Genomic DNA, 16,307 nt, shown 5'->3' with positions numbered 1-16,307 from the left:
TCATATAGTCTTTTCTGCCTACTGGTCTTAGCTGTTCCTGTGGGCCTCTTTCCCGAGTATACCAGGCAGGTTGCTTGGAACAGGAAAGTTCGTCTTACCTGTGGTCCCATGCCTCAAGTTGCTCATGGGGAGCTGTTTTTTGTTCTCGGTGAGGGTGGCAACCAGGATGGCCTGTGCCACCTTTTCCTGGAGCCCCTGTGCACCGGGGTCCCGGATGACATTAGGTGTTTTCCTCTGGAGTCAGAAATGTGGGCAGAGTGTAGTCTCTTCTGGCTTCCTAGGCATGTCTGCCCCTTTGAATGTTTAGCTCTCCCTCCCATGGGATTTGGGTGCAGAGAACTGTTGACCGATTCCCTCCATTTGTCCATTCTTGATCATAAAACATAAGCCATTGGTGTTCTGTTCATGAAAATTTCATCAGTGCCCATGTGTTTCAGGCTCTTCCCCAACTTTTCTTTTATAAGTTTGGGTGAATCTGGTTTTATGTGTAAATTATTGATACATTTGTACTTGAGCATTGTACAGGGCAATAAAAATGGATCAATATGCATTCTTCTTCATACTGACCTCCAGTTCAACCGGCAACATTTGCAGAAAATGTTATATTTTTTCCACTAGATAATATTAGCTCCTTTTTCAGAGATCCTACATCCAATAGAGTGCTAATATCCAAAATATACAAAGAACTCGTGAAGTTAGACTGCAGAGAGACAACTAACCCTATTAACAATGGGGTACAGAGCAAAAACAAAGTATTCATAGGTGAGGAATATCTTATAACTGAGAAGTACCTCAAGAAATATTCAACATTCTTAGTCATCAGGGAAATGAAAATCAAAACAACCCTGAGATTCCACTTCACATTTGTCAGAATGGCTAAAAGCAAAAACTCATGTAACAACAGATGCAGTCAAGGATATGGAGAATGAAGATAACTCCTCTATTGTGCTTGGGATTGCAAGCTAGTACAAACACTCTGGAAATAATTCTGGATGTTACTCTGAAAATTAGACACAATACTACCTGAGGACCCTGGGAATGGTCCTACCTGGGAATATACCCAAAAAATGCTCCAACATAAAACAAAGACACAAGCTCCACTATGTTCATAGCAGCCTTATTTATAATAGCCAGAAGCTGGAAAGGACCCAGGTGTCCTTCAACAGATGAATAGATACAGAAAATGTGGTATATATACACAATGGTTTACTACTCATCTATTAAAAATAATGACTTCGTGAAATTCATAGACAAATGGGTGGAACTAGAAAACATCATCCTGAGTGAAGTAAGTCAATCTCTCTCTCTCTCTCTCTCTCTCTCTCTCTCTCTCTCTCTCTCTCTCTCTCACACACACACACACACACACACACACACACACACACAAGCCCACACATGATAACCACTCACTATTAAGTGGATTTTAGCCCAAAAGCTCAGAATGCCTAAGATACAATCCATAGACCACATGAAGCTCAAGAAGAATGATGACCAGAGTGAGCATGCTACAGTCAATCTTAAAAGGGTGAACAAATATTCCTAGGAGGAGATATGGAAACAAAGTTTGGAGTAGAGACATAAGGAATGGTTAATCAGAGCCTGCTCCACCTAGGATTCCTGCTTATATACTGACCCAAACCCACCAAACCCAGACAATATTGCTGATGCAAAGAAGTGCATGCTGACAGGAATCTGTTATAGCTGTCACATGAGAGGCTCATCCAGAGCATTAAAAATACATATGTGAATGCTAGCAGCAAATTATTGAACTTAGAAGAGGGTTCCCATTGGAGGAGTTTGAGAAAGGATTGAAAGAGCTGAAGGGGTTACAACTCCATAAGAACAATACCAATCAACCAGTGTCCACAGGGGCTAAATCATCACTCAAGAATGGACATGGACAGACCCATGGCTTCAGTAGCGTATGTAGCAGAGGATGACCTTGTTGGGCTCCAATGGGAGCAAAAGCCCTTGGTCCTGCCAAGATTGGACACCCCAGTGTAGGTGAATATCAGTATAGGGGAGTTGGGAAGGGTTAGGTGGTTGGGTCGGGGAAAGGAGACAACATTTAAAATATATATATATAATTATATCCAAAACAAAAAATTGTATTTTCTATTCTTGTTTTTGGTAGGGTGGACATTTTTACTATGTCAATTCTATCAGCCCATGAACTGGGGAAATATCTCCATTTTTTGAGATCTTAATTTCTTTCTATAAAGTTTTGAAGTGCTAGTGATAGATCTTTCACTCATTTGTTGACAGTTACCTCAAGTTAGATTATATTATTTGTGATGATTGTAAAGGGTGTTGTTTCCTTAATTTCTTGCTCAGTCCTTTATCATTTATATAAAGGAAGGCTACTAATTTATTTGAATTAATTTTATATCCTCCCACTTTGGTGAAGTTGTTTTTCAGCTGTACAAGTTCTCTGGTAGAATTTTTGGTGTTGTTATGTATGCTATCATTTTATCTGCAAACAGTGATACCTTTACTTCTTCTTGGCCAATTTGTATCCCCTGAATGTCTGTTGTTGTCTTACTGCTCTAGCTAGAACTTCAAGTACTATATTGACTAGATATCCTTTTCTTGTGCTGACATCCTTTTCTTGCCCCCAATTTTAGTAGAATTGCTCCAAGTATGTCTCCATTTATTTTGATATTGGCTGTTGGTTTTCAGTAAATTGCTTTTAAATGTTCATGTATAGGCCTTGAATCCTGATCTCTCCAATATTTTTAATATGAAGGCTGTTCTATTTTGTCAAATGTTTTTACAGGATCTAAAGAAATGATCAGTAATTATTTCATTGAGATTGTTTTTACAGTGGAATGTGTTAATGGATTTTTGTATACTGATCCAACCTTACATCCTTGGGGTGAAACTTACTTCATTATGGTGAATGATGGGTTTGATGTGTTCTTGAATTTGGTTTGCAAAAATGTTTTTATTGGATATTTTATTTATTTAAATTTCAAATGATATACCCATTCCTGGTTTCCCCTCAGGAAACTCCCTATCCAGTCCTCCCTACCGCTGCTTCTATGAGGGTGTTCCCCTACTTATCTACCCACTCCCATCACACCATCCTGGCACTCACTTACACTGCATCATCCAGCCTTCACAGAACCAAGGGTCTCTACTCCCATTGATGCCAGATAAGGCCATCCTCTGTTAGATATGCAGCTGGAGCCATGGTCTCTTCTGCTGTACTCTTTTGTTGGTGATATAATCTCTGGGAGTTCTAGGGGGTCTGGTTGGTTGATATTGTCTTGTTATGGGGTTGCAAACTCCTTCTGTTCCTTCTGTCCTTTCTCTAATTCCTCTATTAGGGACTACATTCACATCCAACGGTTGGCTGCTAGTATCTGCCCCTGTATTTGTCAGGGTCTTGCAGAGTCTCTCAGGTGACAGCAATATCAGTCACCTGTCAGCATGCCCTTCTTGGCATCCTCAACCATGTCTGCGTTTGATGACTGTGTTTGGGATAGATCCCCAAGAGGGGCAATCTCTGAATGGCCTTTTCTTCAGTCTGTAATCAATTTGTCTCCCTATTTCCTCCTGTGAGTATTTTGTTCCCCCTTCTATGAAAGACTGAAGCATCCATTCCATATTCTTGAATTCATTTTTTCTGTATATTATATCTTGGGTATTTTCCTGCTTTTAGTGTAGAAGATTTGTAGAAGTATCTTGTTTTTTTTTTTTTAATTTCCTCTGTTTCTGCTGTTATGTTTCCCTTTTCATTTCTGCTTTTATTAATTTGGGTACTGTCTCTGGGCTCTTTAGTTAGTTTGGGTAGGGATTTGTGTATCATTTTGATTCCCTCAAAGAATCAGCTTTTGGTTTTGTTGATTCTTTGTATAGTTCTCTTTGTACTATTGGGTTGATTTGGGCCCTGTTTTGACTATTCCCTTCCTTCTATTCCTTTTGGTTGTGTTTGCTTCCTTTTGTTCTAGAGCTTTCAGGTATACTGTTAGGTTGGTAGTATAGTATCTCTCTAATTCATATTCTCTTCTTTTATTAAATTGTATATATTTCTTTATTTACATTTCAGTTGTTATCCCCTTTCCAGGTTTCCTGTCCATAAGCCCCCTAAAATCCCATAAGGGTGTTTCTCCCCCCATCCAATGCCCCTTATCACCCTCTAACATTCCCCTACACTAGGGGTCCAGCCTTGGCAGGACCAAGGCTTCCCCTTTGTCTGATGCCCCGACAAGGCCATCCTCTGCTACATATGCAGTTGGAGCCCTGGGTAAGTCTGTGGATAGTCTTTGGGTAGTGGTTTAGTCTCTGGGAGCTCAGGTTGGTTGGCATTGTTGTTCTTATGGGGTTGCAAGACCCTTCATCTCTTTCAATCCTTTCTCTAATTTCTCCAACCTGGATCCCATTCTCAGTTGTGTGGTTTGCTCCTAGCATTCACCTCTATATTTGACATGCCCTGACTGTGTCTCTCAGGAGAGATCTATATCTGTTTCCTGTCAGCATGCACTTCTTAGCTTCAACAATCTTATCTAGTTTTGGTGACTGTATATATATATATATATATATATATATATATATATATATATATATATATATATGGGCCACATGTGGGGCAGGCTATGAATGGCCATTCCTTCAGTCTCTGCTCTAAACTTTGCCTCCGTATCCCCTCCTATGGATATTTTTGTCCCCCCTTTAAAGAAGGAGTGGAAGCATCCACATTTTGGTTATTCTTCTTCTTGAGATTCATGTAGTCTGTAGATTGCATATTGCGTAATTCAAGCTTTTGGGCTAATATCCACTTGTCAATGAGTGCATACCATGTGTGTTTCTCTCTGATTGGGTTACCTCACTCAGGATGATATTTTCTAGTTCATTCCATTTGCCTAGGCATTTTATGAAGTAGTTGATTTAATGGCTGAGTAGTACTCCATTGTGTAGATATATCACATTTTCTGAATCCATTCGTCTGTTGAAGGGCATCTGCGTCCAATTTTTTTACTAGGGTACTTAATGCTATGAATTTTTCTTTCATTATATCCCATCCATAAGTTTAGATCTACTGTGTCATCTTTTTCATTGAATTCTAGGAATTCCTTGATTTCTTTTTTTCTTTTCTTTTTTTCTTTTTTTGTTTCTACTCGGAATAATTTATCATTGAGTAAAGAGTTGTTTAGTTTTCATTGGTATGTGGGTTTTCTGTTGTTTTTGTTATTATTGAAGACCAGTCTTAGGTCGTGGTGATCTGATAAAGTGACTTTGATTATTTCAGTCTTCTATCAGTTGAGCCTTGTTTTGTTATCAATTATATCGTCAATTTTGGAGGAGGTACCATTAGTTTCTAAGAAGAAGGTATATTCTACTTTTTAATTGTGAAATGTTCTGTAGATATCTGTTAAATTTGGGGACAAAAATGGAGAATAGCCTGAGGAAAAGGAGGTCCAGCAATAGTCCCAAATTGGGATACAGCTCAAGGGGAGGCCCCAAGGCCTGACACTATTGCTGATGCTATGGTGTGCTCACAAAAGGGCCCTATCATGATTGCCCTCCCTCCAAAAGACCGAACAAGAAGCCAAAAGAGTCATGTGCAGATATTTACACCCATCCAATGCAAAGAAGTTGCTGACCCATGTGGTTGAATTAGGAAAAGGCTTGAAGAAGAAGAGGAGGAGGGCAACACTATAAGAAGACCAGCAATCACAACCTACCTGGACCCCCGAGATCTCTCAAACACTGAGCCACCAACGAGGCAGCATATACCACCTGATATTAGGCCCTAATATAATGTGTATATATATATATATATATATATATATATATATATATATATATATACATATACATATACACACACACACACCACACACACACACACACACACACACACACACACACAGAGTACAGGTCTGCTGAGTTTGAACTCAGAGAAGATGTACCTAACCCTAAAGGAATTGGAGCCCCCACAGAGTGGAGAAGTTGAAGGATTGGGGGTAGGATATTTGGACAACCTCGTGGAGAATGGCAGAGGAGGCATGGGATGTGGAACAGTCAGAAGATGATCTATGAGGAGGATAAAGTCTGGACTGTAAAGAAAATAAACTAACAAACAAACAAAGTCAAGGTAGAAGAAATGTAAGTGTTTGTAGAAAGGAAGAGAATTTGTAAAGAGCTAACTTCTGAAGTTATCATAGCTATTGCCTGTAACAACTCAACAACAGTTTTGGTTACCTGCACTACATCAAATTTGTCAAAAGTTTATTGTGAATTCGGTAGGGAGTTTCAGTGTCACATATTGGCCATACTGCAAAGGCTACTAACATTTAATGTCTACTGAGAAAAAGGCAAATCATTATTCTTTAAATATGAGACCCCTTGTAGGTTTTTGTTACTCTTATGTATAGACCAATACTAATGGGTATATGGGCATTATTCAACTCTGGGGATTATTTACATCTTCATTCTTAGGCTAAGGAAAAAAACAAGCTTTAACCTATGGACCTTAATTCTTTCTTCCTTCATTCACTCCTTTATTCCTTCATTTTTCCTTTCTTTCCTCTCTCCCTCCCTCCTGCCTTCCTTCTTTGTTTATATTAAGAGTTTAGAGTACTGGTTTAGAGTACTTGTTTCTCTTGCAGAGGAACTCAGTTCAGTACCCAGCACTATATAATATCTTATGATCATTTGAAACTTCAGTTTCAGAGGATCTAACTTCTGTGGGGATTTCACAAATTTGGCATTAAAAAAAAACATTCATGCAGAAAAATTTCCTCATATATAATTCAAAAAATAAATTAAAAAAATGTGTTTACATTCTATGGTTAGGATTAAAAAGGTAAACATACAAAGCATTTTCTTGACAAAAGAGCCAGACTAATTATCGTTCATATCTTTTCTTTAAATAAATAAATCTTCTACATTAAGATGTTGCAATATGATGTACTAAACATGCTTGAAGCAAATTTTAAATGAGATGAGAATTTGCTTCAAAAAACACATTTCTTTTTATACTCTAAAGTCACACAATGAGGTTTATCATTGCTGCTGAATATAGAGGATATTGGGATATCCCTGACTTTGTAATTAATAATGACAAGTACAAGGCAATATAACTGCACTTACAATTCATGCTAAGCAGTGTTTTATGAGCTACACAACGTATATTTGTTAGCAGCTCAAGCTCTGGCCTTACTTATTAAAAGTTAAGTAAAGTTGGCAAATATGTACATTTATTAAATTTCTGTATTCTGTACAATATGTAACAATACATTTAAATGATGTAGGATGAGTCTTACCATAAAGAAAATACTAAATCATTATTACTTATCATTATCAAAATTAAGCTGGTATAAACTTAAAATAATAAATATTTACATAATACATGTGAATTATTTGAAGCTATTTGGTATTTTCAAAAAATCCTTAATGCTATAAGTGTTGTAAGTCATAATGATGACATTTCATTCCTAAGATATGGAGAATCAAAATTTGCCTAAAGAATTATATCTAAAATCACAAGGACAGCCAAAATCACCATGAAAACTGCAAGCTAGTTTATGTTGTCCTTGTGCAATAAGCTTCAAAGGCATGCTAAATTGAGAATTGATTCAGTAGATTAGAGACAAGAATAATCAAAGGTTTTTTTTTTTTTCCGTACATAAAAGTGACAAACCATTTTCCCAAAGTCAAACCTAAATTCTTCTTCACCTCTCAATTATAAAAAATTAATAAAAAATACATTACAAAAATATAAGTATAAAATATAATATAATAGTATAAAATACAATACAAAATTTACCTTAAAGAAACAAAACATGTTGGGAATCTAGTACCTTAAAAGTAGAGCAAGATGTTGACTAAAAATATTTTTTCTGAAAATCATGCTTGGATTTAATAACCTTATTCTCTCTAGACCTATCATTCATGATCAGCAATCCTTTGCATATTGATGAATACAAATAGCTAAGGCTAAAAAGAAAAAAAAAGTATACCTCCTTTGTAGTGCAATCTGACTTTAGAACTTAATTCTCTACCTATTTTAATTAACTGTTTTCAATCTGACAGCATTAATATATGGAACAATTCTTGAGTATAGACCTAATTTCCACTGAAACATCAGCAGGGGAATCATTTAAAGTATTAGTTGCTAAACTTTTATCAAAGTACTAGGATATTTAGAAATGTTTAACCTCAGTTTGAAAACAAACTCCTGAGGATAAAGTGGGAAAAACCTAATTTTTTAGCTTCGCCTAAGAATTATATATGTGATATTAAATATATATATATATATATATATATATGATAATGGATGATAATGCTATTATCAGGTATTACAAATTTAGTTAGGGATTGGATTGAGATCTTTGCTTACAGTAAGCAGTATTCAACCACTACAATATACCCTCACATCTCCTGGAATCCCTAATTTCAATATTATTTTTGGATTGTATATCACCATTTTCACAATATTTGAATGGTAAGATATATAGCCTTCAAAGAATATTTCATTTGCATTTTAGAACACTTAAAATGGAGATTCAAACTTCTACTTCTGTCAATTCTATTTTACACACGCTAAAATTGAGTATAGATGATCCTGATAACAGAAAGTTTTATTTACTTATGGTCTATAGTTGTTTGATATTATATGTTATCCATAAAGTTATGTTACAAGGCAGCAAGTGGGTGCCTGCACCCTCAGAGTGTCCCTTACACTGGATATGACCTTTTCTCCTTATGACTCTGCAACTATGCCACATACTATCAGCATTAATTTCTCTCTCTCTCTTTCTCTCTCTCTCTCTCTCTCTCTCTCTCTCTCTCTCTCTCTCTCTCTTTCTCTCTCTCTCTTTCTCTCTCTCTCTTTCTCGCTCTCTTTAATTTTATAACTGAGTGACACATCTGTATAAGTATCATTTTAGTTTTTATCAATTATAGTTAAGCTAAGCTAAATAATTATTGATTAGTAAGTTTATTTGAACACAAGCGTTGTGATATAGCAATAGCTGACCTTATACTGGAGACAACTCTGAAGTGACCAACATGTCAAATGTACAATGTAGAAATTGTATATAAGGAATGAATGACATCCGAGAGGAAAGAAGTAGAATGATGCAGAATGATGTGAGATATCATTACATTATTCTATATGAAATTCAATTTAATACTTAAAAACTGATTATTTATGTATCTATGCACTTGATATATTTGGATGGAGGGAGATTGTGAGCAACTAATACTTCAGAAATCAAATGTATTCTATATGTAAACAATGATAATTGTTTATCAAAAAGTAACTCTACTTTTCTGTCATTTATTACTCTGATAATGTGTTACTTTAGAATGGAAAGGCCTCACTGATGTACAAATAACTAAATAAATTTTTATTGTTATAATGTTATGTAACAGATATTATTATCGTCACTAGAGTCTGAGGCCTTGCTAACAACCTGAACACAGAAAGGATGGCTGAGCAGGGAATAAAACTGAAATAAAATCCAAACTATACTCAGATAAATGCGATGACTCACAACTGTGGTAAAGGCATTTAGAAGACTGAGGCAACAGAATTCCTTCCTAAATATGTTTAAAACCACCATATAGAGAAGATTAAACCATCTTGAGCTGCGAAGTAAAAATGCGTCTGAAAACAACAAAAAATTTTTGAGATGAAATTTCAACTCAATTAGAATATGTAAATCATTAAGTATATGGTAAGTGGATCATGCCACAATTTTAATAGTCAACAGACTAAAATTAGTTGATCTGAAGCTGGAACCCATCCTTGAATATATAATAACCAGCCTAAACTATTAGTGAGGCCAGATTTCAAAGAACCAAGTGAGAAAATGTATCTCATTGTTACAGTGCTTGGTTAACATGTGCATGGTCCAGGGTTTGATCTGTAGCTCCAACAAAATATGGATGAGAATGTAGAGGTGAAAAGCTCTTCAGATGGGATGTAAATTATTCCAGTAACACTGTAAATCAGACAGAATTTCTTCAAATAATTATACATGGAACTTCTAAATAATCCGGCTATATCAATTTTTGGATAGAAGTAGCCTCAGGGGATTATCAGCTGAAGGTGGGAAGTAGTTAGCTCTGATAGAAAGAAAATTGCAGGATATACATCTAGATAATATTGATCCAAAGATGACCTGCATATTAGATATCTTACCTTCTACTCATTCCTCTATAAAAATTCTCATGCAGAGGGAAGATTATATCTTAGAAGGGATATTTTTAGCACATAAACAGTAAACTTTTTAAAAAACTACAGAAAGAAAGTTTCTTACTTGATACTTAAAGAAAAATGAGAGTTCAGCAATTAGCTGGAATGGATCTAGCTGAAATTGTGTTACCTTTTACTAATGCAGAGATTGCCTCACTATGAGCACAAGAGGAACACTGGCAAAGAGAATGTAGTAATTTCTTGGGATAGATTAACAACAGATACCATAAAAGCAAGTACTTTAATTCAAAAAAGAACTTATTTGATTATTCCTCATTTAATAAAAAGAATTCCAATTTCTGAAGCACCTACATTTTACAATGATTTTAATAAATCGGGAATAGCAGGATACAAATCAAAACATGTAAGTAAAGTGGCTGAGAGTCCCTATAAATTGGTTCATAATCTGAACTATATGCAATACTCATGATGTTGTCAGCTTTTCAAGAGTCTCTTAATACAGTAACTAACTCTCAATATGTAGAAAGGGTTGTTTTACACATAGAGACTGCTGAACTTATTCAGGATTATGAATTGACTTCACTATTTACTCAGCTATAACAAATGATCAGGAATAGATATAATAACACACATCAGATTCCATATGAGTCTGACAGATCCTCTGACACAAAGTAATAATAAAATTGATCAACTATTGATAAGATGTACACTAGAGGCTTCGGAATTCCATTGAAAACACCATGTTAAGAGCAAAGATCCCAGACCCTGTGAGAGAGAGACCCAACCGCCTGGTCAGGTGGGCATTCCTGAGGCTGCAGAGCAGAAGAGACCACCAACACTGCTCACCCCTGCCCACATCCCTGGCCCAAGAGGAAACTCTATAAGGCCTCTGGGCTCCAGTGGGGGAGGGCCCAGGAGCGGCAGGACCCCTGTGCCTGAGACACCACCAGAACCTGAAGGAAACAGACCAGATAAACAGTTCTCTGCACCCAAATCCCGTGGGAGGGAGAGCTGAACCTTCAGAGAGGCAGACAAGCCTGGGAAACCAGAAGAGACTGCTCTCTGCACACACATCTCAGACGCCAGAGGAAAAAGCCAAAGACCATCTGGAACCCTGGTGCACTGAAGCTCCCGGAATCGGCAGCACAGGTCTTCCTGGTTGCTGCCGCTGCAGAGAGCCCGTGGGCAGCACACCACGAGTGAATTTGAGCCCCGGGACCACAGGTAAGACCAACTTTTCTGCTACAAGAAAGCTGCCTGGTGAGCTTGGGACACACGGAAGCAGAATTCCTCTAGGACCGGGCACGTTCTGTGTTTACCAGAAGTCCCACACCCGCGGATCCCGGCCCGCAGCAGCTCTCTACCCTCAGACCCTGTGAGAGAGAGACCCAACCACCTGATCAGGTGGGCACTCCTGAGGCTGCAGAGCGGAAGAGACCACCAACACTGTTCACCCCTGCTGACATCCCTGGCCCAAGAGGAAACTGTATAAGGCCTCTGGGCTCCCGTGGGGGAGGGCCCAGTAGCGGCAGGACCCCTGCCTGAGACACCGCTGGAACCTGAAGGAAATAGGCCAGATAAACAGTTCTCTGCACCCAAATACCGTGGGAGGGAGATCTGAACCTTCAGAGAGGCAGACAAGCCTGGGAAACCAGAAGAGACTGCTCTCTGCACACACATCTCAGACGCCAGAGGAAAAAGCCAAAGACCATCTGGAACCCTGGTGCACTGAAGCTCCCGGAAACGGCGGCACAAGTCTTCGTGGTTGCTGCCGCTGCAGAGAGCCCGTGGGCAGCACCCCACGAGCGAACTTGAGCCTCGGGACCACAGGTAAGACCAACTTTTCTGCTGCAAGAAAGCTGCCTGGTGAACTCAAGACACAGGCCCACAGGAACAGCTGAAGACCTGTAGAGAGGAAAAACTACATGCCCGAAAGCAGAACACTCTGTCCCCATAACTGACTGAAAGAGAGGAAAACAGGTCTACAGCACTCCTGACACACAGGCTTATAGGACAGTCTAGCCACTGTCAGAAATAACAGAACAAAGTAACACTAGAGATAATCTGATGGCGAGAGGCAAGCACAGGAACCCAAGCAACAGAAACCAAGACTACATGTCACCATCGGCGCCCAATTCTCCCATCAAAACAAACATGGAATATCCAAACACACCAGAAAAGCAAGATCTAGTTTCAAAATCATTTTTGATCATGATGCTGGAGGACTTCAAGAAAGACGTGAAGAACTCCCTTAGAGAACAAGTAGAAGCCTACAGAGAGGAATCACAAAAATGCCTGAAAGAATCGCAAAAATCCCTGAAAGAATTCCAGGAAAAAATAAATAAACAAGTAGAAGCCCATAGAGAGGAGACACAAAAATCCCTGAAAGAATTCCAGGAAAACACAATCAAACAGTTGAAGGAATTAAAAATGGAAATAGAAGCAATCAAGAAAGAACACATGGAAACAACCCTGGATATAGAAAACCAAAAGAAGAGACAAGGAGCTGTAGATACAAGCTTCACCAACAAAATACAAGAGATGGAAGAGAGAATCTCAGGAGCAGAAGATTCCATAGAAATCATTGACTCAACTGTCAAAGATAATGTAAAGCGGAAAAAGCTACTGGTCCAAAACATACAGGAAATCCAGAACTCAAACCTAAGGATAATAGGTATAGAAGAGAGTGAAGACTACCAGCTCAAAGGACCAGTAAATATCTTCAACAAAATCATAGAAGAAAACTTCCCTAACCTAAAAAAAGAGATACCCATAGACATACAAGAAGCCTACAGAACTCCAAATAGATTGGACCAGAAAAGAAACACCTCCCATCACATAATTGTCAAAACACCAAACACACAAAATAAAGAAAGAATATTAAAAGCAGTAAGGGAAAAAGGTCAAGTAACATATAAAGGCAGACCTATCAGAATCACACCAGACTTCTCGCCAGAAACTATGAAGGCCAGAAGATCCTGGACTGATGTCATACAGACCCTAAGAGAACACAAATGCCAGCCCAGGTTACTGTATCCAGCAAAACTCTCAATTAACATTGATGGAGAAACCAAGATATTCCATGACAAAACCAAATTTACACAATATCTTTCTACAAATCCAGCACTACAAAGGATAATAAATGGTAAAATCTAACATAAGGAGGCAAGCTATACCCTAGAAGAAGCAAGAAACTAATCGTCTTGGCAACAAAACAAAGAGAATGAAAGCACACAAACATAACCTCACATCCAAATATGAATATAACGGGAAGGAATAATCACTATTCCTTAATATCTCTCAATATCAATGGCCTCTGCTCCCCAATAAAAAGACATAGATTAACAAACTGGATACGCAACGAGGACCCTGCATTCTGCTGCCTACAGGAAACACACCTCAGAGACAAAGACAGACACTACCTCAGAGTGAAAGGCTGGAAAACAAATTTCCAAGCAAATCGTCAGAAGAAGCAAGCTGGAGTACCCATTCTAATACCAAATAAAATCAATTTCCAACTAAAAGTCATCAAAAAAGATAAGGAAGGACACTTCATATTCATCAAAGGAAAAATCCACCAAGATGAACTCTCAATCCTAAATATCTATGCCCCAAATACAAGGGCACCTACATACGTAAAAGAAACCTTACTAAAGCTCAAAGCACACATTGCACCTCACACAATAATAGTGGGAGATTTCAACACCCCACTCTCATCAATGGACAGATCATGGAAACAGAAATTAAACAGTGATGTCGACAGACTAAGAGAAGTCATGAGCCAAATGGACTTAACGGATATTTATAGAACATTCTATCCTAAAGCAAAAGGATATACCTTCTTCTCAGCTCATCATGGTACTTTCTCCAAAATTGACCATATAATAGGTCAAAAAAACGGGCCTCAACAGGTACAGAAAGATAGAAATAATCCCATGCGTGCTATCGGACCACCACGGCCTAAAACTTATCTTCAATAACATTCAAGGAAGAATGACCACATATACTTGGAAATTGAACAATGCTCTACTCAATGATAACCTGGTCAAGGAAGAAATAATGAAAGAAATTAAAAACTTTTTAGAATTTAATGAAAATGAAGGTACAACATACCCAAACTTATGGGACACAATGAAAGCTGTGGTAAGAGGAAAACTCATAGCGCTGAGTGCCTGCAGAAAGAAACAGGAAAGAGCATATGTCAGCAGCTTGACAGCACACCTACAAGCTCTAGAACAAAAAGAAGCAAATACAGCCAGGAGGAATAGAAGGCAGGAAATAATCAAACTTAGAGCTGAAATCAACCAAGTAGAAACAAAAAGGACCATAGAAACAATCAACAGAACCAAAAGTTGGTTCTTTGAGAAAATCAACAAGATAGATAAACCCTTAGCCAGACTAACGAGAGGACACAGGGAGTGCGTCCAAATTAACAAAATCAGAAATGAAAAGGGAGACATAATAACAGATTCAGAGGAAATTCAAAAAATCATCAGATCTTACTATAAAAACCTATATTCAACAAAACTTGAAAATCTTCAGGAAATGGACAATTTCCTAGACAGATACCAGGTATCGAAGTTAAACAGGAACAGATAAACCAGTTAAACAACCCCATAACTCCTAAGGAAATAGAAGCAGTCATTAAACGTCTCCCAACCAAAAAGAGGCCAGGTCTAGACGGGTTTAGTGCAGAATTCTATCAAACCTTCATAGAAGACCTCATACCAATATTATCCAAATTATTCCACAAAATTGAAACAGATGGAGCACTACCGAATTCCTTCTACGAAGCCACAATTACTCTTATACCTAAACCACACAAAGACACAACAAAGAAAGAGAACTTCAGACCAATTTCCCTTATGAATATCGACGCAAAAATACTCAATAAAATTCTGGCAAACCGAATTCAAGAGCACATCAAAACAATCATCCACCATGATCAAGTAGGCTTCATCCCAGGCATGCAGGGATGGTTTAATATACGGAAAACCATCAACGTGATCCATTACATAAACAAACTGAAAGAACAGAACCACATGATCATTTCATTAGATGCTGAGAAAGCATTTGACAAAATTCAACACCCCTTCATGATAAAAGTCCTGGAAAGTATAGGAATTCAAGGCCCATACCTAAACATAGTAAAAGCCGTATACAGCAAACCAGTTGCTAACATTAAACTAAATGGAGAGAAACTTGAAGCAATCCCACTAAATTCAGGGACTAGACAAGGCTGCCCACTCTCTCCCTACTTATTCAATATAGTTCTTGAAGTTCTAGCCAGAGCAATCAGAGAACAAAAGGAGATCAAGGGGATACAGATCAAAAAAGAAGAGGTCAAAATATCACTATTTGCAGATGACATGATAGTATATTTAAGTGATCCCAAAAGTTCCACCAGAGAACTACTAAAGCTGATAAACAAATTCAGCAAAGTGGCTGGGTATAAAATTAACTCCAATAAATCAGTTGCCTTCCTCTATACAAAAGAGAAACAAGCCGAGAAAGAAATTAGGGAAATGACACCCTTCATAATAGACCCAAATAATATAAAGTACCTCGGTGTGACTTTAACCAAGCAAGTAAAATATCTGTACAATAATAACTTCAAGACACTGAGGAAAGAAATTGAAGAAGACCTCAGAAGATGGAAAGATCTCCCATGCTCATGGATTGGCAGGATTTAGAAAAAATGTCCGTTTTACCAAAAGTAATCTACAGATTCAATGCAATCCCCATCAAAATACCAATCCAATTCTTCAAAGAGTTAGACAGAACAATTTGCAAATTCATCTGGAATAACAAAAAACCCAGGATAGCTAAAGCTATCCTCAACAATAAAAGGACTTCAGGGGGAATCACTATCCCTGAACTCAAGCAGTATTACAGAGCAATAGTGATAAAAACTGCATGGTATTTGTACAGAGACAGACAGATAGACCAATGGAATAGAATTGAAGACCCAGAAATGAACCCACACACCTATGGTCACTTGATTTTTGACAAAGGAGCCAAAACCATCCAATGGAAAAAAGATAGCATTTTCAGCAAATGGTGCTGGTTCAACTGGAGGGCAACATGTAGAAGAATGCAGATCGATCCATGCTTACAGTGTGATCATTGTACAAAG

The sequence above is a fragment of the Rattus norvegicus genome, chromosome X (assembly GCF_021556685.1).
Source record: "Rattus norvegicus strain SHRSP/BbbUtx chromosome X, alternate assembly SHRSP_T2T, whole genome shotgun sequence".
Taxonomy (NCBI): domain Eukaryota; kingdom Metazoa; phylum Chordata; class Mammalia; order Rodentia; family Muridae; genus Rattus; species Rattus norvegicus.
This window is presented reverse-complemented; position numbering follows the sequence as displayed.